This window comes from Ceratotherium simum, chromosome 21 (genome assembly GCF_057802395.1).
Source record: "Ceratotherium simum simum isolate JZ-2026a chromosome 21, ASM5780239v1, whole genome shotgun sequence".
NCBI classification, from domain to species: domain Eukaryota; kingdom Metazoa; phylum Chordata; class Mammalia; order Perissodactyla; family Rhinocerotidae; genus Ceratotherium; species Ceratotherium simum.
In genome coordinates, this window is record NC_141920.1 from 19066000 (window position 1) to 19092251 (window position 26252).

Below are 26252 nucleotides of genomic sequence, written 5' to 3' on the forward strand. Positions count from 1 at the left end.
CATAGTGGAGGGGAAGGTCTGAGGGTCCTTCATAGTAGAGGGGAGGGACTGGAGGGTCCTTCACAGTGGAGGGGAGGGTCCGGGGGTCCTTCACAGTAGAGTTGAGTTGGCACTTATAGGATGTAAAAAGCATTTACTGGATGGAAAAGAGAAGCCTGTGTATTGGCATGGGGATATGTTACAGCAAATCCTGCTTGGGGCACTGCAGGTAATGAGATGGGACTGATGCATTGGGTGCATATGAGAATGTGGCAGCAAATGATGCAGATGTTGACAAGAGGCAGAAGAAAGGGCTGTACTCCTGGTTATGATTTTGGTGATCCCACCTACTAGTAAATATGGATTCTCACCCCACAGCCCTAGCATCTGACCCTAGCATCAAATTACAACTCTTCCTCTTAGGGAGGAGAGATGGGTGATAGCTTGTTCCTGTTTAGGATGAGTTCCTTTCTTCTTTTAAGTGTAGGAGGTTGACCTGGCCTGGCCTTGGGGAGAGAGGAAAACTGAGGCAAGAAGGGAAGGGAAGTTGCAGCTCAGTGGGCACTCAGGTGTCCAGGACTCAACCCCCAACACACAGGTGCTGGAACAAGGACAGTATGACTAACGTTAGCCTACCCATTACTCCTGCCCAGTTATTTTTGGTTCTGGAATCAGCTGGGACTAACCCTGCAGCTGGGTCCACAGAGGTTGTAGCAGGGTAGAGATTAGGTGGTGGTCAGAGAGCCGGGAGCCTTCTGGGAAGGCACTTGTATAACGGAGAGGAGACAGCACAGCTTTAGGTTCAGAGATCAAATACTCCTTACTAGCTGTGTGTCCTTGAGCAAGTTACCCAGTTTCTCTGAGCCACTGGGTCCTCAGCTATGAAATAGGGATTTCAGTACCTGTTTCCTAGGATTGTTGTGACGGTAAATGAGATAATCTACCTGAAAGAATCTAGCACACAGTGGGTATTCAGTTAAGGGAATTCTCTTTTGCTTCTCCCCCGTGACCCTTTCTCAAGAAGCCCAAGGAAGTAGGGGGAGACTTCATTCAACGTGTATAAAGAGTTACTACCTGAATATATAAGGAGCTGTTTTTAAGAGAAAGAATACTGCAATAGAAAAATAGGCAAATTAATTAATAAAATAATACATTTTAATGGCTATTAATCATATACAAATATGATATCATACACACACAAATATACAGCCACATATATACACTTCATTAACAAAAAAGACAGATAATAAAATATCATTTCCATTTATCAGTTTGACAAAGTTCATAAAGCATTTACTCATAAGGGCAGTGTGCTTCCTTTCACAACTTATAAACCATTTGTAGTCTTTTTCTATTAACTACCTATTCATACATTTTGCCTATTTTTCTGATGAAGTGTTGCTCTCTTTCTTATTGCTTCCTAAGAGCTCTTTATATATTAGATTTTAACCTTTTGATTGCCAAATGTGTTACAAATATTTTTCCAGTTTATTGTTTTCTTTTGACTTTGTTTATGGTGTTCTGTTTGCACAGAAGTTTAAAAATCTGTATGTGCTCAAAATCATCAGTGAGTGTTTTTCTTTTTGGCTTGGCAAAGAGAATAAAGGTTCACCATACATGGCATGGGAAAGGCTATCCCTAAATGAGAGTGCTGACTTGGGTTAGCATGGACTGAAACTACTTTACATTTAGATCTTCTAAGTCTTGCTGCTCTGACTATTTCTTATTATGCAGGCTTCCTATGAAGACTTGACTCCCCACACAGATGTGAACCCAGGGAGAAAATCCACTGATCACACAGACCTGAGTATTCTAGTCCTCTCAAAAGCTGTATTTCTCATTGAAAATTAAATGACTATGATATGGTTTATACATTGGTCTAATGAGTTTGGTTAGTGTGAGTCTGCCTAGAGATATAAATGCTCTCAGTGCTGACAAAATCAGATTCCTGAGCTGTAAGTCTGAGAGTCACACTATGGGTTGTGTTAATTCATCGAGACCTTTTGGAGAAATGTCAGTCTTACCACCTTTTCTGGGAAGTAATCCCCAACATTCCCATGGCTGTGCGAGTACCTTTCTCAATAATAAGTGGTCAAGGTGAAGGTGCCAGAAACCTTATAACTAAAAGTAATTAATAATCACAATGACCCTCTAATGAAGCACTTTCTAGGTGCCCGGCACTGTTCTTATCACATTTAGTGGACTATTTAATAGCCATAATATTTCTATGATGTAAATAATATTCGTTTCCAATTTATAGATGAAGAAAAAGGGGCCCAGAGAGATTGAGTAACTTTGGTCGTTACTAAGTCAGAAAGTAGTGCCACCGGTATTTGAACCCTAGACCTTCTGCTTTCCACTGTCTTTCTGTTTGTGATAGTCGATTATGACCCTGCTTGAAATATCCCTTTAGCTTAGAAAGTTTCACTGTTGTCAAATTATTCCACTAACTATACAAAAAATAAGTTGATAACTCTTTTACCACCGATTTCTTCATTTCTTTCTGAATATTCAAATCTCCAGCACTAAGTCACGTACATGAACAACCTGTGGGTAACACACAGGGCCCTCCTGCCAAGTCCCTCTTCCCAGACAATGTGGGCCTCCATTCTTCCACTGGCTTAACGGCTGCTGTGTCGAATTTAAAATATAAAGAGTTTCTTGTGCATTGTCTTCCAGCCAGAAGAAGCAGCAATAGGCTGACACATTCCATTTGAGGTTTTAGGCCTCAAGGAAAATATCTTCCCCTTACCATTTTCCAAAGTATTGATTTAGCTCTTTATTTTCTGAATGTGAATGCAGAACTTTATTTACTGGTTTCAGATGGTTTAGTAATGCTCAAATAACTAAAATTGACCAATCTATAATTGAATTGAGTTATTTGGAGGATATAAAAATACTGTGAAATTTGGTTTTATGTAGTGCTATTTTTATGAGGGCTAGAACATGTTCTGTAGACAGAAAAGTGGAAAATAGAAAGGGAGACTACATTGTGCCGCAGGAAGAAGCAAGAGAGAGAAATCTGGGAAAAAAGAAGGGAAATTAATAATTGATTATTACCTACTGTTGCCAGTCACCATGCTAGATGCTTCGTTTATATTATCTTGTTTAATCTCCAAAACCACCCTGGGACATAGATTTATTGCATCCATTTCATGGATTAGGAAACAGGCTCAAAAAGGTTAAGTAATTTGCTCAAGGGCATACAGCTAGTTCATGCAGAGCTGGGATTTGAGTGCAGTTCTCTCAGACCCTTAGTGCATTGGGTACAGAAAGGAAGAATATATCACATAACTCAATCTGAAGCCCAGCAAATAACTAGAAAGATCGAAGTAAAACTAACTGGAGATGAGAGAAAAGAAGGATGATCAGAGTGCAGGAGAAGTTGTGCTAGTCATTAGTGAGAGGTGTGGTCTCTGAATCTGCCAGCCTGGAGTAGGGCAGGTGGCTGGAGCTGGCACTGATGGAGGTCAGGGTGGGAGATGGCTAGAGGACCTCATCAAGTCAGAGAAACTGCTGGTTCTAGGACAGTCGAGCAAGAAGGATCTGAGTTGAGACAAAGAGATGGTTGGCCTGGCCCAGACATAGGGACTTTGGTCTGCTACAGGGCAGAGGAGAGTCTGAGCAGAGGGAGATTTGGACTCAGTGGATGGCTCCTCCCTTTTGGATGAGCACTCTCCTTGTCAAAGTCTTCCATCAGTAAAGCCAGACTTAGTCGCCATGGTATCAGTAATGCCCCAACAACCCATCAAGATCTTTCCTGATGATTTTTGTAGGAATGCCATAGGAAGGTTTCAATCCATTCAAACAAGTACTTACAAAAAAAGCACACCTTCTATGTGCCAGGCATAAGTGATGAGGATAACATGGTATGCAAAAATACTCTGATCCCTGCCCTTGTGGAGCTCACAGTCTACCGGAGGAGACAGATAGGAATCACATGATCATACAAATAAATGTAAAACTGAAATTGTAACAAGTGCGCCAAAGGAAAGGTGCACAATACTACAAAAGCATATGAAGTAAGCTTCCCTAAGAAAGCAAAGCTTGTGCTGTGATGCAAAGAATGAGTAGAAATCAATTCTTGAAGAAAGAGTATTACATTCCAGATAAAGAAACCAAGTGCGAAGGTCCCTTACTTTAAATGGTTCATCCCAGAGGACGGAGGCTTAGGGCAGGATCAGGACTTTGTACACATTTTGCCGTCTATCTGAATTTCTCTTTTCCTACCTGGAAACTTCCCTAAAGGCCAACAAGTCCACATTTCAGGTCAAAGATTGTGCTTCAGTCTTTAAGCATAGGATACTTTTCATTTATTCATGCATACATACATACATGCAAGTCCCTGTCTATCCAATCAGATCTCCAACCAAGTATCTATTCATTTATCTAATCATTCATTACTCATGCGCATATCCATTTAATCATCCATCATACCAATCATCAATTCATGTGCCTCTTTATCCATCTACCAGACAACCTTCCATTTGTCCATGTATCTATACATATACCCACATTTTCTCTCTCCATGTGTTTATATATCCATTTATCTGCCCATCTACTCACCTATTCATCCATTCATTTACCCATGTGTCCATCCATTCATTTATCTGTTTATCCCTCCGTGACATAGTAAGAAATACATGTTTGGTTTCTACCTCCAGTTTCTGACAGAGAGTTCCTAAAAGGCTTGTAATTTCCTGAGTGATGGGGGTGATAGGAGTGTCTTACACAGAACTCCTAAATCCCTTGGAATTTCCTGGATGATAGGAACATCTTTTGTTCCAATGAAGTGACTCTTGGTGGGCTCCTGAATAGCTTCAGGATAGGGGCTGGTCACCAGAAAGACCAAGCCATGATTAGAAGCTTGGAAATTTCAGCTGCATCTCACCCCCATTTTGGGGGGAGGGGAGAGGGGCTGCAGATTGAGTTGATGTTTGATCATGCCTATATGATGAAACCTCCATAAAAATCCCTAAACTACAAGGTTCGGAAAGCTTCTGGGTTGGTGAAAGCATCCAGGTACTGGGAGGGTGGTGCACCCCAAACTCCACCAGGGCAGAAGCTGCTGTGCTTAGGACCCTTCCAGACCTCACCCTATGTACCCCTTCAACTGACTATTCATTTGTATCCCTTATAATATCCTTTACAATAAAGTGGTAAACACAAGTAAAGTGTTTCCCTGAGTTCTGTGAGCCATTATGGCAAATTATCAAACCTGAGAAGGGGGTTTAGGAACCCCTGACTTGTCACCAAGTTGGATAGAAGTGTGGGTAACCTTGGAACCCACTACTTGTGATTGGCATCTGAAGTGGGGGATGAGCCATTAACCTGTGGGGTCTGCACTAACTCCAGGTAGTTAGTGTCAGAATTGTTGTCTTAAATGTGTTGAATGTGTTAACTCACACATTTGGTGTCAAAAGTGTTATGAGCAGAGAAACAAGTTTTCCTTTACCTTCGTTCCAACTGACCAACCATTTATTCATGTATCCATTCACCCATCCTTCCATCCATCCATCCATCCACCCATCTATCTATGTATTCATCTATTTATCATCCACTCATTTAATCACCCAAGTATTCATCCATCTTCCATCCAATTATTTACTCATCATTTCTATTGCTGCTATAACCAATTACCACAAACTTAGTGGCTTAAAACAATACAGATTTATTATCTTCTAGTTCTAGAGTTCAGAACTCCAAAATGGGTCTTAAGGGGTTAAAATGAAAATGTTTGTAGAGCTGCAGTCCTTCTGGAGGCCCTAAGGGGAGAATCTGTTTCCTTGCCTTTTCCAGCTTCCAGAGCTCACCTGTATTCCTGGTCTCATGTTTCCTTCCTCCAACTTTACAACCAGCAGTGTAACATCTTCAAATCTCTCTCTGACTCTGTCCCTTCTGCCTTCCTCTTATAAGGATACTTGTGATTACTTTGGGCCCACTCAGATAATTCAGAATAATCTCCTCATCTCAAGGCCAGTTGATTAGTAACCTTAATTATCCTTTGCCAAGTAATCTAACATATTCACAGGTTTCAGGGATTTAGACATGGACATCTTTGGGGGCTATTATTCTGCATACCATACACCCACCCATTTATGCATTCATCCATCCATTCATCATGTTCATCCACTTATCCATCGATTTGGTCATCCATTCACTCATCTATCTCTGTAGCTATGTATCCATGTATCTATCTATCTATCTATCTATTTATCTATCTATCTATCAGCTATCCATCCATCCAATTGTCCATTTATTTTTCTATTCATGCAACTAATCATTCACTTGCCCACCACTCATTCATCTGTCATATCAGCCAGCCATCCTAATTTCATTATTTCCATTTATCCATTCAACTATCCATTCATCCACCAATCATTCATGCATCAATTTACCCATCTATCCAACCATCCATCTAATCATTCATGAGCTACTCTTATCTACCCTGCCTCTGACCTTTTAGTTAACTAAGCAGTACCCTTTCAAGACCCAAACACACACACACACACAAACGCACACACCACAATTTGGACCTACTTACCCAAACAGGTCACCCTACCTGGATCTTTGTCATCTGTTCTCAACCACCTATTTTTCTGATCCTAACTCCAAATGACTTGGAGTTCCTGTCTCCTAACTCTGACTTAGTTTTGCTTATGGTACGATGTACTGGCTGTATGCCAGTGGATCTTCCTGGACTCTTACTTAGTTTATGAAGCCCTGCCTGTGTTGACTCCGATCTTCCGTTCTGGTTATGACCAGGAGTGATGAGAATGCACAACCCTGCAATATATGAGTGTATGTAGGGGAGGTACTGGATTAGAGCTGTGTCTCAATATTTTAGCTGCTGTATTCCCCATGCCCCCAATGAGGAGGTTTGGATGACACCCATACTCCTCACAATCTAGGTTGATTTTTTCCCCAGGGAAGCAAGACAAATAATACTGAAAATATTTGTGGCATGATGGTCATAAAAGCATTTGAAAATGTGAAAAAAAGTCATTTAAAAATCTCCAAAAATGCCATTACATAGGGAAAAATTGAATAAATATGGCTAACTTTATTTGTAACAACAAGTTTTGTTTTTCCCTCGGACTTTCCCCCCACAGATACTATTAATATGGTAAGAAAGCATATACTACTGAAGCAAAAGCTTTAACAGTGGCAGTAGCTATAAAATCACCACTCACTCACAAACACCACCATAATTTATAGTTGTCAGAACTGGTAGTGGTCTATCACTACAGGCTGAGACATAGATAAGGTAGACTGTGGGCTGTGTGACATTCCCCGAGCTCAGCTAAAATACCACCCCCTGCTCTGTTGCTCAGGAGGGCATATCAGAATACAAATGAATAGGAGTGACATTATTACAAGAATATCTGCTCCAATTTATTTATTTTTTGAAAGGTAAATCTTTTAGAGTGTGGTACTTTATATATGATCAGTGACACATCACTTGCCATATACCTCATGATCGGCCATGTCAAGACACGACCATGGAGAACTATGGCTAAATGACTGCTAGATTCTTGTATAGTTTTAAGGTCAAGAATTCATTATAGGCACAAGTTTAAACTGGAATGAAATTGTCTGAGCAAGTCTTCTAGCCCAGCTCCTCTCCTGCAGATACCATGCGTTCATTGAGTGAGCAGAAGTGCTGGTACTTCTATGCCCTTTGAGGACATAGTCTACACTTCGTTAAAACTGTTCAAGAAAGATTTAATGGAAAACATGCTGCTATCAGAGCCTTGGCCAAAAGAATATTTCAGAAATGAATGAAGGGGGCAGTGCCTGGCAATTCTCTATAACTGATTGGCAGTCTGATCTAGAAAATGTCACTCCTTAGCAGTTGGTAGATTCTAGGGCCCTGAGTCAAAAGATTTTGAAGGCACTGACATTTCAACAATGTGAGGCCACTGGTTTATGAACATGAGCCCTGGTCATCACTAAGACATGTGCAAATTATACATAAAGGGTTTATACTTTGGTGTCCTGTGTATAAAACGCTACACTTGAAACCCTCAACAATAGTTCTTAGGTTTATGCCAAAGCTCTTTCACATGCTACATCTCATTTGACGCTTACAACAACCCTAGAAATTGCCTAGACAAAGGCATATCCCTATTTTACAGATGAAATGACTAGAAAGTCAGTGTCCAGAGGTGGCGAATAGGTTTCACACTGCAAGCCATTCCTAGTTGGCCCTGTTAGGTTAGGATAATACAAAGGTTTGAATCCCAGCACGTGGAGATCATTGAGGGCCACATTGGAGGATGGCGGCCATGCTTTACCGCAGCAAAAACATGGAAACTAATTAATTAATTTAAAAAAACTGTATTGCTTTATTTGTAGAATGTAAAACAGTGTTGCTTCTTTTATTGTCAATTTGCAGATGGTAGTCTCTTTAAATTGGTCAGTAATGCTGATGGAATGGCGTACGTAAGGGAAATGATTCCACAGCAACTCGAGGCTTGGTAAAAAGCCTCAGCTTAGGCAAGTTTTTATGGCTAAAATAGTCTGTCGCTGCTGGAAAGTACACTGCTGAGTGAGAATGAAGGATTTATGGAGCTGTTTCAGGGTAGGGTGACCAGTGTTTTTAAAAACCCATGCCCAAGAACATGTGAGGTGTGACCTTCCATAAATCATAGTTACTAAAAGTGAGCACCGTCATTTATATGCATAAACTCAGATTTCAAAAAATCAAAATATTAATAGTGCTACACATGGGTGAGAGCTCTCTGCAGCACTTTAAGAGTTAAATCAGTCAGATTAATACATAAGGGATGGAGGCCATATATCAGCAGAAGGCACTCGGAAAGACAGAAGGTCCCTCACTAAAGGCAGAAGAACAGAGACTGACTTCAGGTGAATCAATGGAATTAATGTTTCAAAAAGAGCAGGTCAACTGAAGGGCGAAGTTCTACATAGAACATGGGAAAATGGGAGCCAGAGGAAAGGATGTATTAATAATGTACTAATTAACAGTTTGTTGAGCAGTTACCACATGCTAAGTACTTAATCCACACAACCCTACTATCGGAATCAAGAAATTGTAAGTTGAGTGACATTCCTAAGGTCACTAGTGGTAAAGCTGGGATTTGAACCAGATCTCTTGGGCTCTAAAGCCTATGAGCTCAACTATTCTTATCCAGTTTTGTCCTGGAAAAGGGTGCTTTTGGCAGAAGGACCCCTGTGTGGCAGATTCATCCCTACAGTGGAGATACAGGCATTGGGTTCTTGTAGCTCCACAATGCTGGCCATTACCATCATCCTTTCAGTGCCCTTGAGGCCAGTTCCAGGTCCCGGAAGTCATCTTCCAATCATGCCTCCTTTTCCCATTGAAAGAGAACAAGGCCCGGGGCCAGCCCCATGGCTCAGGGGTCAAGTTCACGCGCTCCGCTTCAGGCGGCCTGGGGTTCGCAGCTTTGGATCCCGGGCGCGCACCGACGCACCGCTTGCCAAGCCATGCTGTGGCGGCGTCTCATATAAAGTAGAGGAAGATGGGCACGGATGTTAGCCCAGGGCCAATCTTCCTCAGCAAAATGAGGAGGATTGGCAATGAATGTTAGCTCAACGCTAATCTTCCTCACAAAGGAAAAAAAAAAGAAAAAAGAAAGAGAACAAGGCCAGCATCTGAAAACCTAGGCTGGGCTGCTCAGTAGGTACAATTCTTATTTTAAAAGTGTTTAATCATGAAATATTTCAAACATATAGAAAATAATATAGGCTACTCCAAATTAACCTTTTTTTTTTAAATAATTTTGTTTATTTATTTTTCCCCCAAAGCCCCAATAGATAGTTGTATGTCATAGTTGCACATCCTTCTAGTTGCTGTATGTGGGACGCAGCCTCAGCATGGCCGGAGAAGCGGTGCGTCGGTGCGCAACAGGGATCCGAACCCAGGCCGCCAGCAGCGGAGCGCGTGCACTTAACCGCTAAGCCACGGGGCCGCTCCAAATTAACCTTTATTGACATTTAGTTGTGTTTACTTCCAAGTGCTCTCCCTTTCTCTCTCTTCCTCTCTCTCTCTCAAAGAAATAAAGTATTAAAGATGCAGGTCAAGACTCTCACAACCCGTCTCTTACCCTCCCTTACCCTCTCCCACCATGAAATTGATGTATATTAACCCCCTGTATTTTCACGATTATTTAATAATGTGCCATTCTTGCTTACATACCTGTTCACCGGGAGTTTGGTTAGAGACCTCTCACATTCAACAAGGTCAGGTTTTGGCACCTACCCATGGGCTGCTCCTGTGAAGTTCACCTGAGATGCCCAATGACTCCCCAACTTCCTTGGTGTTGGCATCATTTACTCAAGCCAGGGCACTGCCACTGGCCACACACGTTCTTTTATTTCTTCTTTGAGAGTTACTTCCACACACCACAGGTCACTGTTTGGAATCTCCTCAGTGGCAAATCACAGACACTTGATTTTTGAGCTATTAGGGAAAATAGAGCTGATGTTGTCCACTCTCCTCCTTTTACAGATGATAGCTGTAAGTTTATTTTTGCAAACTGCCATGAACCCCTCTCTGCCAGCTCTGGGGAATAAGGTCCATGATCTAGCAGGGGAATTCCACTTTTGGCAATAAGTGAGATGTGATTCTAAAGAGATGCATTGATTTTCATATGCAACTTGTTATATCAGTCATGGTTTAATCAGAAAATAAAAATTCTGAGAGATTAAAACACAGGGACTTTATCTGAGGACAAACAGGTCCAGGACCAGCATACTTATAAACTGGCTCAAAATTGTTTGCAAGGGCAGCACTACTGAAAATAAGCATATGGCCTCATAAGATATTACTCTGATGGACATAACTCATTGGTAAGTGATTGGTAAGTGAACTCAGTGATAAGTTCTGGTATACTTCAGATCGCAGCTCACAAGCAGCTTTCCTGACCTTCTTGACCAAGGTAGACTCTTCCAGCATAGGCTCTCAAAGCACCATGTGCTGCTCCTTTATGGTACTTAGCCATTGCTATGATGTTATATCTGTTTGCACGATAATTTGACTAATGTCTCTCTCCTTTACAGACGGCAAGTTCCAGGAGGGCTGAATTTGTGCTGAATTTTATTTACCATTGTATCCCTGGTACTTAGTACACTGCTTGTCAGTTGTAGGCATTCAATAAACCTCCTTTCAATGAATGCGTTCAATTTTAAACATCCACTTCCATAGGTATCTACCCAAGAGACATGAAAACATATGTCCATATACAGATTTGTACGTGAATATTCATAGCAGCATCATTATAATCGCCCCAAATGTCCATCAATTGGTGAGTGGGTAAACAAAAAGTGGCATAGCCATACAATGGAATACCAGTCAGTAATAAAAAAGAATGAACTAACAATACATGCTACACATGAATGAATCACAAAGACATTATGCTAAGTGAAATAAGCCAGACACAAAAGACTATATGTTGCACTATTCTGTACATATGAAATTTCTAAGGCAAAACTATAGAGAAGAAAGCAGATTAATGGTTGCCTGGGCCTGGGAGTGTGAGTGGGTATTGACTGCAAATGGGAAGAAGTGAACTTTTAGAGGTGATGGAAATGTTCTAATACTGAATTGTGGTGATGGTTGCACAACTGTATAAATTACTAAAAATCATTAGTACACCTGCAGTAGGCGAATTGTATGGCATGTGAATTATACCTCAATAAAGCTGTTAAAAATGTTTTAAAAAATCAATCTCCTTACTTAGTCATTTTATCCCAACTTCTGTGGGACATTATTTCTGCGTGACATTGTGCCACAGACTGCTAGTTGAGTCTCTCAATTCTTTAGTGACAGAATCTCAATTTTTAACTTGGCACATAGCCAAGCAGAATAAAATACCGTATTCCCCAGCCTCCTTTGCAGCTTGGTGTGGCCATGTGACAATGAGATGTAAGCAGAAGCAATGTGTAGTATTTCTAGGAAGGCTGTTTAAGGAACATGACTCAGCTCCACTTTTTCCATTTGCCTTTCTTCTGTTCCTTCCAAGGACATGTGCACCCGTCCTCCAGCAGCCATCTTGGACCATGAAGTGACCTTGGGATTGAAAGCTAAAGATGGTGGAGCAAAAATACTGAAGCCTGGATTCCTTTTGTTTTTTTGAGGAAGATCGGCCCTGAGCTAACATCCCTGGCCAATCCTCTTCTTTTTGCTGAGAAAGATTAGCCCTGAGCTAATATCTGTGCCCATCTTTCTCTACTTTGTATGTGGGATACTGCCACAGCACGGCTTGATGAGCGGTGCTTAGGTCCGCACCCGGGATCCGAACCTGTGAACCCCGGGGCCGCTGAAGCAGAGCACACTAACTTAACCACTATGCTACCACACTGGCCCCTGAAGCCTCGATTCCTGACGATACCATAAAGCTGCCACGCCACTCTTGGACTGCCTGCTTCCCAGATTTCTTTCATGCAAGACAAAAATAAACTTCAATCTTATTATGCCCTTGTTCTTTTTTTCTGTTCTATGTAGGCAAATCTAATCCTAATGCCAGTTTTAGTTCTGTGGTCAAATAATTTTGAGAACTAGTACATTAAAGTTTAACAGATTGCATTAATGCAAGCTCTCAGAGTTTTTAATATGCTAATGAGCAATGAAAACCTCCAAGAGGGGCTAGAGTATGCACAACTTCCCAAACCAACTTGACCCCAAAACATCTTTTTAGTGAAGCATCTCATGGGACAAATGATTTTGGGGCAAAGGTAAATGTTGCTTTAAAAAATCCATATTTTTGCCTCTTCCTTTCTAATTCATTCTTTTTCTAGGCTGCTAGAGAGAGTTTTCTTAAACATAAACTTGATGATAGCATGTCCTTGTGTAAAATTCTTGAATGATTCCTGTAGGATAAAATTCAAACTCCTTCACGTAATGAATAAGACCTTCTGTGATCTGGCCCTTGCCTTCCCTCTAGCCTCACCCGAGCCATCTCTCACATCATGAACCATTTGCACTGCTGAGAACTGCGCACGTTCTCTCCGGTCTCTCTGCCTCTGCACATGCTATACCCCAAGTGAAACACTTTCTACCTGTCACCTTGAATGGTATTCTACCTCTGATCCTTTAAGACTAGGCTCAGTTATCAGCTCATTCACACCCATTCATGCTTTGAGCAATTCCTACTATGTGTCAGGCATTGCACTAATACCTGGGTTACAAAGCCAAGTAAACACCATTCCTGCCCTGGAGGGACATAGAACCAAATGAAGTTAGACAAGTGCTTTATTAGTCAGAGTGTGCTAATGGCTGTAACAAACAACCTTCACATTTCAGTGACCTGACACTATCAGTTTCTCTCTCCCTCGTAGCATAGTCTAGTGCAGGTAAGCACACGGGTTCTGCTCCATGCAGTCAGTTGGGGACCCAGGCTCATTCCATTGTCATTTTCTGGGGCCTTTAAGTCCTCCACTGGATATTTCGGTATCTGGCCAGCAGAAGAGGAATGGAGGAGAGTTTGGAGGATCACACAGGAGGTTTTAGGGGATATTTCTATCACTTCTGTCCAGATTCCATTATCCAGAGCTCAGTCACATGGGCCTACCTGATTACTGAAAAATGTAGTTCTGCTAGGAGCCTAGGAGGAAAATGAAATGGGCTAGTGAAAATAGCCTTTTCTCTGCCACAGATATATAAACAAGAACAATAAAAAGCTCACGGTCTAATGCAGGAAACAGACAAGTGAACAGAGGCAAGAAGGCAAGAGAGAACACAGTCAGACAAGATTCCACTTGTCTTTACAGAGTTACTGTCAGACAGTTCTAGAACTACTGGAAGCCCTTCTGTGGCTCTCCTTCAGAGCTCCTAAGGAGTGCTCTTTGGGGCTCTTTGTAAACATGGACATACTATATGGTACAGAAAGTCATGCATCACTGATGTCACCCCATAGCAGACCTTCAGGGCCTATTAGCATCAACCATCTCTTGTTCCGGCAGCTGCTGCGGTGTCCAGCTCTGTGTGTGCTCCATCTGACTTCACACAGCTGCACCCTAATAACGTTTTGCCTCATGGCCCTGCTGCATGCCTCTTGACACGGAATTTTGAGACACCACAGAACCTTGACACCTATGCACGAACGACTGGAGTAAATCTTTATCCAATAGAAGATGAGCTAGTGGATAACTTTCCTTCCCTTCCCCCACCCACAGACTATACTGAGATTCATTTTCTGTAGCTTCTCAGAGGATGATCCCTTGAGCAGGAGCAATCAGCCACATGTAGTAGAGGCCAGATGAATAACCATCCTGGTATTGGCTCTTCACTCTTCCCTGCTTTCTCCTTTTGCTTCTCACTCTTACCCTGTAGAATCAGTTTCTGCCGTCTGGAGAACCCAGACTAAGACATCCTTATGAATGGGTACAGCTAAAAGCCACTTAGCTGTCTCTGTTTCCCCTCCAGTGCCTACATACAGGTCCCTGGATGCTGCAGAAATGCTTCAAGGGTCAGAGTCCACTAACCCTGCTCTGCAGACCTGACTCTGAAGGTCAAGCCTGCTGCCTCTCCTGGGTGCAGCTTCCAGATCTTTCCTTTGCTTGTGCTTGTACCACCCATTTGTGAGTCGATCATGTACAGTAGTCCCCCCTTATCCACAGTTTTGCTTTCCCCGGTTTCAGTTACCCACGGTCAACCACTCTCCAAAAATATTAAATGGAAAATTCCAGAAATAATTCACACGTTTTAAATTGCACACCGTTCTGAGTAGCATGACGAAATCTCGTGCCCAGGATACTACATCACAATGCTTACATCATTCATCTGACTTCATCTCATCACATAGGCATTGTATCATCCCACATCATCACAAGAAGAAGGGTGAGTACAGTACAATAAGATATTTTGAGAGAGAGATCACATTCACATAACTTTTATTACAGCATATTGTTATAATTGTTCTATTCTATTATTATTGTTAATCTCTTACTGTACCTAATTTACAAACTTTATCATAGGTATGTATGCACAGGAAAAAACATTGTCTCTGTATATAGGGTTCAGTACTATCTGCAGTCTCATACATCCACTGGGGGTTTTGGAACGTATCCCCCTGCAAATAAGGGTGGAATACCGTACTCCTATTGATTTCTTATCTAGTGACATAATATTTTTGTCTCTGTGCATGTTTAATTTCTTAAATGCTACTTTTCTCAAGTTTAAGAACAGGAATTACTGACTAGTCTACCTGCCCCCTCCCTCCTGCTCCCACACTCCCAATGCTGTCTCCTGCTTCTATGTCTTGGCATATACATGCTCCTCCTTCTGTCTGGAGTCCCATTCCTCTTCCACTCATTTACATTATTTCACCTTTTGTGGGCAAGGGACTTGATTGTGCAAGGGAGGGCCACTTGACTCCCATGTACACACCAAGTCTGTCTCTGATATAACTCGGCTCCCATCCCCTTTCCAGAAACTAAAGTGTACAGACTTGAGCCCCAAGTGAGAGAGTTTTAGACCCCTTGATCCTGGTGTCGGCCTGGAGAGGCTGTGGCTACCAGCTGCCTGGTCCTGCCTCAGCCCCTGCAACAGCTGGTTCAGGAGGGCAAGTACCCTGTCCCCTGTGAGGCACAGGGGACAAGCAGCTCTCTACATAGCAGCATGGCAGGATTGGAGACCCTCGGGATCCACGTGTAAATCTCCACCTTGTCCTCAACTCGACTATAAGCTCCCTGAGGACAGGGATGTTGTCTGCCTTGTTTAATGCTGTATCTTTTATGTCTAGAACAATACCTGCAACACAGTTGGTGCTTAGTAAATAAATATTTGTTTAAGGGAGGAAGAAAGAGAAGAAAGGACCATGAGGCATCTTGGCCAGCCTGGAAACAAATGAGAGAAATATGCACAGGTGAGGTAGACAGGTGGCAGGGGGCTGCTAACTCTATTTTCAAACTGGGGAAATCTCTGGTGTCTGCCAAGAAGTTAGGGCACTACTATCCTAACAGGCTGAAAACCATAGGAATACTGGGGTTTTAAAGACACTAAAAATATCCTCTCTCTGGGGCTGCTAAGGCTCTGCTAAATCATTACAGCTACCCCTGACAAAGTCAAACCATGCTCATCTTAAATGTATCCAACAAACTGCTCTTGGAATCATCAGGACTCAGATCATTCCTATTTTAATTGGGGTAAAATGAGCCTCTACAGTCAGAATCCAACCATTTTTTTAGTGGGTGTTAAGGAAACACCCATGATGGGGGCAGGCAGGGGGTTAAGGGGACAGAGGACTGTCACCGTCTGGGGAGGGGGTAGTAACGGGATGCTATACAGAGTATCCAGCCAAGCAGGTGGATAGCTCCCCATCCCTCTCTGCCTCCGTTTTCTTTATAGTATTTATTACTATCTGCCCCCATATTCGTGTCTTGCTTTCCCCTTAGCAGCCTATTCCACGTGAGCAGGGCCTTTGTCCTACCTCTGGCTGTATCCCCCGTCTCAGACCAATGCCCGGCATTTGGTGGGCAAAAATTAGCTGCTAATGAACGAATTAAGGAATATTAAACAGCTAGTTGAATCTCTGCCATATGCTGGGCCCTGGCCTTGAGGATGCTACAAGGATGGTGGGGGAGAGAGGCCTGAACATAAACACACCATAGCTTGACACCTGATTTTACAGAGGTATATCCAAGGCGCCTCAGGATCCCGGGGGCTGAAAACTCCTGAGGTGTGTGAGGCCTTGGGAAGAAGCCCGTCGTGTGCCAGGAGAGCCAGGGAGCCAGGCGGAGCGGCAGGGACGAGGCTGGAGAGAGACCACGGGGCTCCTTGGGTCTTCGCTTGGCTTCTCGGCATCTTCTTTTCACGACCTGCGGGACCCTCGCCTCGCCTCGCCTCTGCCTGCAGGACCTCGGCCCCAGAGTAATCTCTCTGTCGCGGGACCCCAGCCACATCCGCACCCACCCCCGGAGAAGCCAGCCCCGGGTCTTCTAGATTGCTAGCCCGCCACCTGCTCGACCTCCACCTGGGGCTGAAGCCCCGTCCCGCCCCCGCGCTCCAGATCCCCGCCCCCTGCCTGCGGTCTGCGGAGTGCGAGACCCCGCCCCGCCCCTCGGCCCTCAGGACCCCGGCCCCGCCCCGCCCCCGTGGCCCCGCCGCTCTGTGCTGGGGGGCGGGGCCGCGCGCAGCGGCGTCTCCAAGGCGGGCGGCGCGAGGCAGGGGGCGGGGCGGCCCTGGCGCCGACCAATCAGCGCCGCGATCACATCCATGCAAATACGAGCACAATGGAGCGAGCCCATCACTCGCCCCTGCAAGCAAGCTTGAAATGGGTTTCTGCCTGAGCGGCAGCCAGGCTGACCAATGAGTCTGTGTTTTGGGCCGGCGAAGCCCAATAGCGTGGCAGGGAAGGCGGGCCCGAGCCGGGTTAGGGTGTCCTTGCAGGGTGTCTGAGCTAAACTTCACCAAATAATAGCTGTTTGTATTTTGGCTGCTGCAGGAGCCATTTTAGGTAAGTTCTCCTCTTAACTTTTTATTTTCCTCCCTGGCCTCGGCGGGCCGGCCTTGTCCGCGGGTCCCCGGCCCCGCCCCGCCGGCCGGGCTGGGGTAGCCCTATGAATGGAGCCGGGATGAGGGGCTGCGGCGGCGCCGAGGCCCGGCCGGGCCGGGGTCCGAGCGGGGCCGGCGGCGGGCGGCCTGGCGGAGGGCAGGCGGCGGCCTGGGGCCTGAGGAGAGGGGCCGGCCTCTGCCGCGCCCGGCTCGCGCTCAGGCCGCGCTCCGGCCGGGCGGCCGTCCTTGGGAGCGCGCCGCTGCGGGCCGCGCGGAGGGGCGGGGGTCCGGGCAGCCCCCAGCCCCGGGCCTGGCGGGCGGGGGCGGGGCGTGCGGAGGCCCCCCCGGGCCGGGCCGAGGAGGGACCCCCGGCCGGGCCGCGGCGCGCCGGGGCGGGGAGGGGGTGACCGCTATTCCCGCCGCCGCCCCCGCGGAGAAGTTAGTCCATTGGCGTCCTGCGTCTGTTTGCAGGGGTGGAGGAGGGTGGGCTGGTGCCAGGCTGCTGCTCCGGGAGGGGGCGGGGGCCCCAGCGCGTCCTCGGAGCGCGCACCCCCTCCGCCCCCTTCTTACGCACTAGCGCGCGCTCGCCCCGAAAATTGGAACCCTAGAGGTGTGCAGCAACCCCGCAGCCAAGTTTTGTGCATTATTAGATTGCTTGTTTGAGCTTGAAAAAAAAAGGAATCTGTTCCCTTCAGGGTATTTATTTCCTTCGCTGTTGAGAAGTAACGGAGTCTGTTGCTCCCAAATTTCCAGGGACATGCCTGTCAGATGCGTGCAGAGGGTTGGCAGCTACTTGGTTTTTAAAAAGACGCTATTAGGAAATCCCCTCACTAGTGCGGTAATTGAAATTTGAGTTTGTTTGCAGCTTCAGTTTTATTTGATCCAATTAAAAATACATAAGCACACACTTATATTTATGTACATAAAGTATTCCTAGTTCCAGTTACGACTGATGCGACTGTGGTTTCGGTACTGTGGGATCTAATACGGCAGTATAATTCAATTTTGAGCTTGTAGGCCCGTGTTCTCCAAATTAGGGTTTATGAACCATTAGTAATCTGACCAAGGTTTCTAGTGAATCCTTGGCGTCTCTAGTCATCTTTGGGGTTGTGTGTGTGCCTTATTTCCCACCCCCTCAAAACTGCTCATTTCTGGTGTAACAGATCCATGAAAAGAGAAAATACAGATTTTAAAGTTTTTACAGTTTTCAGAGTGTCTGCAATATTGCCTGAGATTCGATTATTGTTTCTCAGATGGCATCTGGGAATAGCATCCCAGTAGGCCCCAAATTTCGACATACTTTATGGGGATATGCTTGTGGCCCTTAGAAAAGTTGAGACAAGGGACCACTCTGCTGTGCTCCCAGGGTTAATTGTGAGCTGTCTTTCTTACTGGAGGTCTGTACCCATTGACTATGCATGGCACAGCAGGATTTGTTGCTAAGCCAATTCATGTTGGCAATCTCAGGGAGAGAGTTTTTTTGAACTTTGTGGCTCTCTGGCAATAGAAAGATTTGAGATCCATGTATGATAAAATGATTAGGCATGAATTGTCAAGTAACATGGTTTATGCCAACCAGAACAGGTGGTTTCATATAAGCAATGCGTGACTGTAACTGAAGGCTTGGGAAAATGTGGAGTGGTAAAATTATTCACTTTGGGTTTCTTTCTGTCCCGGGGCAGATTTCCTAGATGAATTATGATGAATTATTTAAACTTTTTTCTTGACTAATGGACTATTAAAAGCTAACCTTTACAAATTTTTTTTTCTTTTTCGCAAACTTTGGAATTTCCCTTATAGTAACCAGACTGTGTCACTGTTCTTGCTATAGTCTGGCCATGGGCAAAGTAAATCGAGATCTGTTGTGAAATTTGTTGTGTCTTATCGTGGTATCGCATCCTGCCTGGAGTTACATTTTTTATACTGCAATTATTTCTTTGCTTTTTACATTTAGCTCTTCAGTTGTTATACCCCTGCAAACTCTTTCAATAGGATCACTTTTACCACAACTTTTTAATATTCTGTATCTTTAGAATTATTTTTATAATTTCTTATTAGTATAGTTGGAAGTTCTCTGAACCCATCAGTATATAACTTCATGCAAACCACACAAGAAGTTGAAAGACCAGGTGGGAGTGAAATGGGAGAGCCACAACTAATGCTGCTGCATTTCTGGAAATCGTTTGTCAGTTAGTTTTTTGTATTTGTTGATTAATTTTCTTATAACTATTTCAAATACCAAAGAAAATCTAAAGCAGAATTGTATCTCTTTAGAAACCAGATCTCATTTGGCATTTTTGCCATTATATTACAGAAACCCTATCAGAAACAACAGGCCCTTGGGCTACTGTGTCTTGGAGATCTCTTTGATTTATAGAAGTTTCAACTAAGTTTTTCAGTTTTCTTGGAAGTATGGCTTTGCCCCAAGCAGAGTTTGTGGTTTTGTCTTCCTGTGTTACACCATGAAGGAAAAGAATTCCACAGCCTCAGGCTTGGTTCTCACTATAGGTGCCTATGTTTTTCAACTTCATGGAAAGACTTTGTATTGGTAATGACCAAAGGGAGTCGCACATGGACCACACATGTTCTGAACCCTTTTGAACAGGTATTAGGATTCAGGGATTCTACCTGCAAAAATATCTTTGGTATGTGACAATGACAGTATCTAGGACAATGACAGTATCTAAATCAACTGAGGAGACTCTGTTCTCACTTCCTTCCCCCTCCCCCCCCCCCCCCCCCCCCCGTATAGCAAGGTTTGAAATAGTTTTATTTTTAATAAATAATTAGTGGTTCTCTTTATACTTCCATTCCTCCTTCAAAGCTTTCGTTTAATTCAGGTGAAGAGCTGCAGTGAACTCCGTGGGACTGCTTGCATTGTCCTGTACCAGGTTATTATATTGAAAACTCTTTGAAATACATAAAGTAATAGCTAGGGCTTGGATATCTGTTCCCGAGAGAACATTTTTGTTTGCGGTAGAATGTGACATACTTGTGAGGGAAGCAAAGAACCAGCACTGAATGAATATCTGGTTTGTGTCCAGCACTCAGCCAGGCACTGGGTCTACAGAGATGAGAAAATATCCCTGTTTTCGTAGCCACTTCGTGAGGCTGGACTGCGGCTCAGAGAAATGAAGTAACTTATTCAAGTCCCTAGAGCTAGTAAATGTTAGAGGAGAATTTGAACCCAGATCATCTGGATGCAAAGCACATATTCTTTTACCAACAATCCTCTCTAAAGATTTCTTCAAACGCTGGAGCGTGCTGTCATGTTTTCATGATACGGTACTAGGTTAACTAACACACTTTGCCCAAGTTCTTCTACACACGCGTCCATTTTTACTTCTTCATTTCAAGAATTTATCACTGAAGAAGCGAATTGGAATAGAGTGAGGGCACCCTGTTCCCCCTGTCTCCATAGTGTAGGAGTGGTCTTCCTAGGGCACTTGGAGTTTGGGGTAGCCTGGCACACTAATAACCATGAAGTGCAGAGGGAGAATGCAGTCACTTTTTCCTTGCCAAAATGTTCATTTTGTGGAATTGTTGACACCTTCATGAGAAATTCTATTACTTCCATAAAAGTCTTGAAGGTAGTAAAATGGAGTTATTTTAAAATACTCGTCTCTGTTCCCATTTCTGAACTAAATTATTTGCATAAAATCCAGAGAAAAATGTTTGTTTTTGCTTGTAGTATCTATATTAGTTGGTTTCTATAGTTTTAATAGTGATTCTTTACATCCTTCTACATTTATTCTTTATGTCATTTGCCATCATTGAGACCTTTAGAATCTTTGGTAATGTTTATGACATGAATAGCTCCTATTTTGAGGAGTGTTTTCTTTTTTTAATTGATGAACCGTTTTTCTTTGTAGTCATAATGAAGGACTTAAAATTTTTAGCAGGGAAAAAACTGATTTTTCAATAGACTTCCATGGTGCTTTTATCCACTGTTTCAGAAGAACTTAAGATACTAAGACAGTATTTGAAAATTTCAGGAATACTGGGAAGTAGAATTTTAAGATAACTTCAGGACATGAATCCAAGCATAAATACAAAGTGATGGATACATGTTTAAATTTTCTAAATAAGTAAAGGGATATTTCTATTTTTCTACTTTATTAAAGATTCTTGTAGAGAGTATTCACTGATCTAATTTTATGGATCAGATATATTATTTTATCAGTAAATTTTTAACATATTTTGGATTTTCTTATACACTTTGTGACCAAGGTATTTTAGTTTTGCAATCTCTGTATTTTTTAATTCTAAGATTGTCTGTATGTAAAAGGTCAGGCTTCAGGTTAAAAGAAGGTCTGACTATTGTTGTAACATTGACCTTTAGTTCCTACCTATTTAGGTTGATGCTTTTTATCCTGGGATTCTTGGACTCCTAGGGACTCTTTGGCTGGTCTATGAACTCCCCAAAATACTATGCAAAATATTGTTTTTGTGTGCATTTTTGTGGGAAGTGAAGCTGATGCTTTTTATGATTCTCAAAGGGATCTGTGACTCCCACCCTTCTTTTCCCCTCCCCTCATCTCTTCCTACCGCATACAAAAACAATATTAAGGATCATTGAAAAACAGTGTTAAGGATCATTGATTTAGATCATTCCAAAACAACTGTTTTGTATGAGCAAAATATTTTGCCTAGAGGCTGACTTCTTTGGACCCTTTTTGCGCTCTAGCAGGTCCTGATCTCAGTCGGGATCAGTTGGCCTGGGCTGGGGGAAGTACTTCTGCCTCCCTCCGGGCAGATGCAGGCAAGGGTCAATCCCAGAATTCTTCCCTGCCTTATTGTTAAACTTGGGAAGCTGTTCCACGCCCTTGCTGATGCAGCCTCGTAAGAGTGAAGTTTGGAGCGGGAGACATGAGGACAATTGCAAGACAGTCTTAGAGAGTCCTGGGTCTCTGTGTCTCAGCCATCTGCCTCTGCAGCTGGGACTGGAGGGGTGGCCATGGCAAAAGCTCCTGACATTTTCTTGCTTTGACTACTACTACTTATTCATTCCCTTATTGCTTCATTCACTGTGTTAGGAGGAAAAGGGTTTTCTTTCTTACATTATAAGAGGAACAATCAAAAAGAATCCCTCCATTTTTATATTCCCCAGGCTGTGTAGGAGATACCTTGCAACTTTTCTGTTAATGTTGTTAAGTGAAATTTTTCTTAAAATAATGTCTAGTTGAGCATGTAAGCTTATTTTACAGAGAACGTGCATATATGTCAGGTTCTGTTAAACCAGATGTTACTATAGGAAAAAGGATCACGTTAAAGTTCTCATAGCCTTGTTTTATAATTTATTTAAGAAAAGTCAAGCAAATTGATAAAACAAAATTCTAGAGTGACAAGAAAATTCTAAGAGTAGTCTGTAGGAAGTGGCTGAACTTGAAGTTATCCTGGAGATTTTCTCATAGAAGTCCATTTGTTGGGCCAGACCAGAAGTTGAATGGAAGAAAAATCTGGTTTGATATGTAGGTTGGGGAAAACACTGAGCTTTATTTAGGCAGTTTGGTGAAGGGCATTGACTCCTATAAGGGGATTCTGTTGGATTTGTTCCTTCCCTAAGTGTACATGAATAAAGAATTGTACCTGGACTGTTTACTTTGGGTTCAAGGAAACCATCAGTATTCGAAGAAATCATTTGAAGAAATCATATGTCTGGTAAGCAAGGTCCAGATCATAGATTTTTTTTACAGAAAGAAATTTTCTATAAGTTAATACACGAGACTTTGTTAATGTTAATTGTGTATTTTAGCTTAACAACTCTTGCAATGTTAGCAGTCTTAATTCAACCATGGGTTAGCGTGAAAAAAATCAAGCCATCATCCTTGTTTACCATGTGACAGAATTGGATCACATTATAACTGATGGCCCTGTCAGAATGCTTCTTTAAGCAAACCTTATGTAGTATCGTTTTAAGGGACTTAGGGGTATTCTGCTTGATGGAATTAACAGTTTTGCCTTGAATTGTAAAAATACATCGAGGAAATGATAGAGGATGTGAAAGAGATCATTGATGACCAGCTCCAGAAAAGTAATTGTAAAAATATAAAATAAACTCTTTTAGATCAGGGCTACTCAAAGTTAGTCTGTGGATCCGTGTAGGTCTCTGGACTGTTTGTTACCTGTCTGTGATGAGGTAAGTACAGAACTTGAAGCATTTAGATGCTTTTACAGCATTTTTTAGAAAAAAGATTTGTCTGTTGAATCTAATCATAAAAAATGTAAGTTTATAGTATAGTCTTTGTGGGTTTTTTGTTTTATTTTTGTGAGGAAGATTAGCCCTGAGCTAACATCTGTTGCCAATCATCCTCTTTTTGCTGAGGAAGATTAGCCCTAGGCTAACATCGTGCCCATCTTCCTCTACTTTACGTGTGGGACGCCTGCCACAGCATGGCTTGATGAGTGTGGTGTGTGGGTCCGCACCCGGGATCCGAACCTGCGAACCCCGGGCTGCCGAAGCAGAGTGCACAAACGTAACCACTATGCCACTTGGCCGGCCCTGCCCCAAGTCTTTGTTTTCTTAAAAATATTTTCCTGGTAATTCACTTTTTTTAGTATTTTGTAAAAGTATTAGTCCACGATGGATTGGGAAAAGACAAAAATTAGTCCTTTACCATAGAGAGCACTATTCAAGATGATAGGCCATGTCAGCATTGTCTTGGAGCTTGTTAGAAATGCAAATTTTGGGGCCCCATTCCAGACCAACTGAAATAAATTACCTGGGATGGGAACCCAGTAATCTGTGTTATAACAAGTCATCCTGATGATTTTTGTGCACATGTAAATTTGAGAAACATTGTTCTAGGTCAGCACTGTCCAGCAGAACTTTGTGCTTCGATGGAAAATGTCTTAGGGCTGTATGGGACCTACTGGTCGTATGTGGCTTTTGAGCCCTGGAAAGGTGGCTAGTATGACTGAGGAATGGAATTTTAAATTTTATTTAATATTGATTAATTTAAATTTAAATAGCCACATATAGCTAGTCGCACTGGCATTTGATAGCACAGCTCTAGCCCCTTTAGCCCTCCCCCTTTTTAGGGGGGACAAAAGTGGATTTTTTTCCTTCATTTAGAAAGGGAAATACAATATGGTACAAAGACTATCCTTTAGCCTAAAATGAGACTAAGCAAATCATATAATAAAATTTGGCACTATTTGTCCATTTATATTTACCTGTTTATTTATATCTGAAAGTTGGTTTGATGTTAAGAAAATAGTAGGATCAGAAAATAAATTTAGATCTGTGTCTTGTAAGGTTTTGCAAACAGCAAGGTAGCTGTTCTAGCCAGGCCTTATGACCCTTTGTGGCTGTGACTAACACACATGATGTCTTTCAATATGATTTCTGAAGCTTTTTTCTTTCATATAAAGATTTAAGACAGGAGTTTTTAAGTGCACTACTGTAGTTTTCCGGTTCTCAATATAAAACGCTGGTTATTCTCATTACTTGAGACTAGTTAATGGGGATTTCTCCTATGTAAAGTATTTCCAGTTTATCAGCTTACTTAGAGGATGGTTTTTCAGGTTATAAAGGTAACTTTTGTTTGTATTCACCAAGCCTCCCTTGAAAGATTGAGCCTTATCCTCAGTCCCCTTCCAATATATTTAAAAATTGATTTGTTAGAAGAAAGGAGTTCTTGTACTCATTCAGAGTTGTATATGCTTCCCTGCCTCCAGCGCCATCCACTTGTACTTCAGATTTTAAACTCTGAAAAATCAAGTATAGCATTGATTGTAAAATATCGATCCATATCCATTGTAGAATTGGCAATAATCTTGTGATGGACAAGTGGAAGGAAGCATGGCTATAGAAGTAAATGAAGATCCACATGTAGAATCACAGCTTTTTAAAATGCTGTCCAGACATAATAAAATGAATCGTTCTAATCATACCATAATTTTAATAAATATATTTTCTAGGTTTTAGGTTTTCAAGCAGGAGATTGTTTGTCATTTAGGCAGTGACTCTTGAAGCATGAGAGACAGTAAGGGTTGTCCCATGTACTTTATACACTCAGAAATGTTAGAATTGGAAGCCTTCTTAAAGATAATGGATAGGGCTGCAGGAATAGGAAAATTATTAATGCAGCAGTGTCTGTTGATTTGTTTATGACATGAATTAATCCTATATTGTCTTCTATTGGTGTTCATTAAAAAGCAGCACTGTTTTCCCTTTAATTCTGTTAGGAGGTCAGTCTTATACTCTCAGACAGAGTGAGTGAAGATGTCATGGAAGGTTGTCTGGGCTGTTGAGCTGAAAATAACACAAGTATCACTGATTGGCGGGGCTTAACATTTTGTAACATGCTGCTCTGAGCTCTTCTGTTTGACTTTTCTTCAAAAGGTTTCCAGTTCTTGATCTCTTGGCGTATATTTGGATTACTGCTTTGGGGTCTTAAGGAATTGGAAAACCCAGTCTGTTGGAATTGACATCTATAGTTGACAGATGCCAAGTTAGAAGGTTTGGTGATTCCTTCTTCAAGTTTGTTCCCTTCCCCGTCTCTGGTTCCCAGAGCTGCGACTGGAATGTTGTATGAGATGTTACTGAAGATTGGTTTCATAAGCCGTGCCCAAATACCAGTCTCCTTATTTATACATCATAGTCATACTCTGTCCGCCCTTATCCGCTCGAACTGCAGCATTTTCTGCTAGCAGGGCTCTCCCTGGGTACTCTTGACTTTCTTCGATTTCACTCTTGAACTAAGCTTTGTTACTGCCAGTGTGGTATGGCAGTTATTTCTAGTTAAAGATTTAAGCATTATCAGGTCTTACACAATTCAGCATCTTAACT

The 26252-nt window shown here is 42.6% G+C and overlaps 1 protein-coding gene across 2 annotated transcripts in view; it reads left to right on the plus strand.

Moving 5' to 3' along the window:
- Positions 1-17342: 17342 nt before the first annotated feature.
- The window catches only part of CHD6 (chromodomain helicase DNA binding protein 6), a 199106-nt gene continuing 190196 nt past the window's right edge, over positions 17343-26252 (plus strand). The window contains exon 1 of one of the 2 annotated variants that reach the window (XM_014787440.2): positions 17343-17420. The gene's annotated coding sequence lies outside the window, so the exon portion shown is untranslated. The remainder of the gene's footprint in view (positions 17421-26252) is intronic. The other variant, XM_087445250.1, reaches the window with a different exon arrangement.